Source organism: Pan paniscus, chromosome 1 (assembly GCF_029289425.2).
Source record: "Pan paniscus chromosome 1, NHGRI_mPanPan1-v2.0_pri, whole genome shotgun sequence".
NCBI classification, from domain to species: Eukaryota; Metazoa; Chordata; class Mammalia; order Primates; family Hominidae; genus Pan; species Pan paniscus.
Genome location: NC_073249.2, coordinates 171,868,596 through 171,873,693, shown reverse-complemented (window position 1 = coordinate 171,873,693; position 5,098 = coordinate 171,868,596). Strand labels below are relative to the sequence as shown.

At 41.4% G+C, this 5,098-nt stretch overlaps 1 non-coding gene across 1 annotated transcript; it reads right to left on the bottom strand.

The window, feature by feature from the left end:
• Positions 1-4,058: 4,058 nt before the first annotated feature.
• On the bottom strand, positions 4,059-4,131 carry TRNAK-CUU (transfer RNA lysine (anticodon CUU)). The gene has a single exon. It is a non-coding gene; the product is annotated as a tRNA-Lys (tRNA).
• Between the last annotated feature and the right edge of the window lie 967 nt (positions 4,132-5,098).

Sequence of the window (5,098 nt, the reverse complement as noted above, 5' to 3'; positions counted from 1 at the left end):
TTTACATATGTAATTCGTGAAGCTCTTAATATTCATACAAGGTAGGCACGCTCACCCGCATTTGGCTTATGAGGATACAGAGTCTCATTGTGGGGAAGTAATTCTTGCAAGGTCACCTCTGCTGTGGGGAAGCTTCTAAGACCTCAGCACCATTGGTGGGGCATTCTCTTCTGACCTCCTTGTCTCCTGGCCCAAGCCTGCTAGGCCCTCAGCTGTCTCTCAGTTCACTCCTCACTCTAATCTGTCTGGTCTTGGAGTCAGGACAGTCATCAGGAGTATTAGAGTAAATACACTGCCTGCTCTAACAAATAACCTCCGCTCTCAACACTTACCACACTGGAGATTACTCACTCACATCACAGTTTAATAAAAATCAGGTATGGTGTGTGGGGAGAATCCTGTTCCACACAGTCACTCAAGGACTCAGGATCCTTCCATCTAACGGCCTTGCCACCTTTGCCACCCTCCAAGGGCTCAGAGTGCTCCCCGCCTCAGGTCCTCTGCATTTGGTGAGCCAACAAAGGAAGAGGGAGAGCATAGAGGTTTGGAGGGTGGCCTATGAGGAGAGAGACTGTCTGCTTCATCTGAATCTCACTCCTGCCCAGGAGACATGAAATGCATGCTTGCTAAACTGAGGGGCTCATCATGGGGAAACTTGAAGGACACCTAACTCTGCCTGGGAAAGGTGGGTAAGTGTTCAACAAAAAGGGGACATCTTAGTCAGGTCTTGAAGAGTGAATAAGAGTTCTCTGGATAAGGAGGAGGGAAAGGCATTCTGGGCAGGAGGAACAACATGTGCAAAGACACATCAGGAAAGTGCCCGGCCGGCAAAGACAGCATAGGTAAGGAAACAACAGGCAGAGTCATGGAGTGTGAGGTGGGGGCTGCAGGGAGGAGGCTGGAGAGGCAAGCAGAGCTGGAGTTTGGAGGTTTCTGTTCCTCCTTGCTTTCTGTCCTTCAAGTCCCAGCCTCAGGTTCCTTCCCCAGGACTCTAAGATGTGGGGATCCCTCCCTTCTGTCCTCAGAAACACTGATGTTCAGGGCATTTTAACCTGGAATGATCCAATGTGACCTTCACAGCAGCCCAGTGAGGTGGAAAGGACATAGGTAATTATAGTCCCCATTGCTTTTATATTCTGATTGTTTATTAGGGGCTTATTTCAAAAAGTTGACTTTTGTTTATTGAAGTTGTATATGGTAAACTTGCTAACTTCATCTACAGATGCTTTTGGATTTGCTAGGTAGACAATCATGTGCAAATAATCACAGTCCTATTTCTTCCTGGTTTTATTTATTTTCCTTACCTTATTGCACTAGCGACCATCTCCAATAAAATGTAATACAATCAATGCCAGTGGACATCCTTGTCTCTTTCCTTATCTCAGTGGGAAAACTTTCGATATTTCACTATTAATTAAAATATTTGCTTACAGACATTTAAAATGTTTGCTTAAAAGTAGGTACCTTTTATCAGATTAAATATTTCCTCTTATTCTAGACTGCTAATTCTTAAAAAAATCATAAATCAGCGTTGAATTTTATCAAATGCTTTTCCTCCATCTGGTAAAATAATCTTATAGATTTTTCTACTTTTTCTGTTAATGAGATAATCATCAGTGCTTTCATCAGTGGTGCTCAACTGATGTTAATTTTTCTCTCTAGGGGACATTTGGCAATTTCTGGAGACATTTTTTATTAACTCAGCTGGGTGTGTGTGTGTGTGTGTGTGTGATTGGTATTTAGTGCATAGAAGCCAGGGGTGTTGTTAAACCTTCTACAATGCACAGAAAATGCCCTCCACAACAAAGAATGATCCAATAGTGAGGCAGGAAAATAGGTCTGGAGCCAGGGAACATAAGTCTGATTCACACTTCAGCTATGACAGGAAATATCCTCTCCATAGGGTGTATGCCAAGTAAATAACTTTGTAACTTTACTTCCTCCTCTTCATTTACATAGGGCATAAACCAAGTAACCAGTGAGATCCTCTCGAGGGTATTTAAACTGCCCAAAATTCTGTAATGGGGCCCCTGAGCCCCTATGCTCAGGCCCGCTGCCACACTGTGGAGTAAACTTTCATTTTCAGTAAATTTCTTCATTCTTTCCTTGCTTTGTTTGTGTGTTTTGTCCAATTCTTTGTTCAAGATGCCAAGAACCTGGACACCCTTCACCGGTAACATATTTTGGTGAGCCTGCCAGGAGAAATTCCAGGAGAAGTTAGGCCCAAAGTTTGGGATTTGTTTTTCTCCTTTTCCCTTTTCTTTCTGCTCCATACAGGGGAATCTGTCTCTGTCTCTCTCTTTTCCTTTCCAACTCAAGACCCTTGGTGGACAATGCCTAAACACAGAAGCAACTGCAGGTTTCTGGCCATGGTTGGTGAAACTAAGGGGTTCCCATATGGAGGTGCCTAACTGCCACCACCCGGTTCGCTTAAGGGACCAGGGTTGTTTTTTTTTCTTCCCCCTTTCTTTTTCAGTCTTTCAGCCACTATTTCCTAGTAGCTCCTTGGAAATTGAGGGCAATTGGCTGGGGTCATTCCGTGGTATTGCCTGAAGGCCAAGGAGTGAATGGGAATAATTGCCCTAACTGGAAGGGGAAAGGACTCTTTTTTAAAAAAATATTTTCTGCTTGTGGTCCCTGGTCCCTACGTGTGATCCAGTACAGAGCAAACTCACACGTTTCAGGTGACTTAAACCATTTTTTTATGCTAAATTCTTTCCTTCCCCTATTCAACTGGCTAAGGGCAAAAGAAGCCTACCCAGCCTCCAGTTCCTATCATTAAAGTTCATGGAATGGGAAGCATGGGAAAGCGTGGCCTTAACAAATTATAAGGATGCTAAAAGTCGGAGATTACACCCAGGTACCGAGAGAAAGCTCATAGTAGGCTCTGGAGGGAAAGCATGCAAAGTGGCACCCGTGCCCACCTAAGGTCAGAGACTTGTAATACTCTAAGATTGGACCCCACAGGAGGACAGATGCTCCAGGGGATCCTACAGACCTCAACCTCCCTGAAGGGGATGCTCTTGGCAGAGGTTCTGAGGTCTAGTAATAAGCCCTCCTTATAATTTTCTCTCACAGTTGCAATGCTGTTTGGACCCAACATTGGAATCTGGAGTTTACCGTTGAATGGGAAAGTGGAATGGTATTGCATGTATCCAGGCTTTTGTGCTGCTGTTCTAAGCAGGGAGCCTGGTTAATGTGTGACACTCTCCTTTGGTGCTGTTTGGAGCCCCAGCACTCTTTGGAGTCTGGGGAAATTCGGCCTTTAAAAATCAAATTGCCATGGAGACTGCCTTACCTGAAATTTTGGTTCACAGCCTTCATTGGATTATCTATTGGTGCAAACAAAGTAAAACCGATGAGCTTGTATTACTGTCTCATGGCTAAGGTTCCAAGCTATTGGATCTTTGTTTGTGTGTGTATATACATGTCTTTGTATTGCCGTGAGAAATGGGAAAGTTCTTCTTCAAAGATTATAAAAAGTCATAATTTCTTCTTATAAGACTGTTAACCACTATTAGTGTGTACATATGTGTGTGTGTATATATATACACATATATATTTGATATATATACATATATATTTGATATATATACACATATATATATTTGATATATATATGTATTTATATATATTCCAAATCAGCTGTCCTAGCTTGCTCTGGCATACCTGGACAGAACTAGGCAAGCCCCAGCCCATAGTGCATGCCATTCCTTATTTGGAGGTTCTTCCTTAACTATCCCTAGACAACTTCCTTTTCTTTCTTTGTTCTGTTCCCCTTACCTAATTAAGAAAGTTTTAAGCTAATAGCCACAATCGGGTAAAGTGTAAAATGTGAGGTCCTATTCCAGCCAATGGAAACTGGACACAGCAGTAGGGTAAATGCATCAGATTATAAATAACTCTGTCTCCTTTGTTCAGTATACTCTTGTGGCTGGACAGCTACTGAGTAGCACCCTTTCTGCAGAAAGTAAAGCTCGCCTTGCTGAGAGATCATTTGTTCCTGCATTAATTCTTTTTTTTTTGTGACACCGAAATCTTAATTCACAACAATTTGGCACCAAACGTGGGGCTCAAACCCATGACCCTGAGATTAAGAGTCTCATGCTCTACCGACTGAGCTAGCTGGGCTTTTGCAACACCAAAAACTTCATTCCCAACATTGCTATCTCATGGCTAAGGTTCCAAGCTATTGGATCTTTGTTTGTGTGTGGGTATATACATGTCTTTTGTATTGCTATCTCATGGCTAAGGTTCCAAGCTATTGGATCTTCATTTGTGTGTGTATACATGTCTATATGTGTTTATTTGTATGTACACTTATTGTTCCATGTTGTGTCTACCAAATTGGCTTATAAGTAAAAGAGTGCTTATAAATTAAGTAAATAAGCCTAAGCAATTTTCAAGTTCACATGACTTAAGTACAACTTTACTAAGCAAGCTAGCTTTAAAATTATTGGAATAAAAGTAAAAATGCATTCAGAACTGTCAGCATACTTTTTGTCTGAATTTTATGTTTGTCTTTGCTAGATATTTTGAGATGTCCGTGTTTGGCATGGAAGGTTATAAAACTATAAACCCAGCCAAAACAAAATAATCTTGGTTTGTGTGCTTTCTTTTGACAAATGTGAGTAATTTATAAAACGAAAATATCTTGGGACCCCCAAAATTACTAGGCTGAAGGGAAGATTTAGGGTGGGAGCTGCTTGAGCCTGCCTCCCATTCTATTCAAAGTCTCACTAAGATAAATGCATATCTAACTGCCTCCTTTGGAAAGGCTAATCAGAAACTCAAAAGAATGCAACCATTTATCTCACACCTACCTGTGACCTGGAAGCCCCAAGTCCCCTCTCCCTCTTTGAGTTGTCCTGCCTTTCCAGACAGAACCAATGTTCATTTTACATATGTTAATTAATGTCTCATGCCTCCCTTGTTAAAAGTGAAAGAATTGAGTACTGAATGGGATAAATGTTTTAGGTAAACTTTTTGCATAAATTAAAATCTTAAAGTTATTTTTCATGCTCATTTAATATCTGGGTCATTTCCAATTACGAAAGGGTTGTGATATGGGGAAATATGTTTCTAAAATTGTGGAATT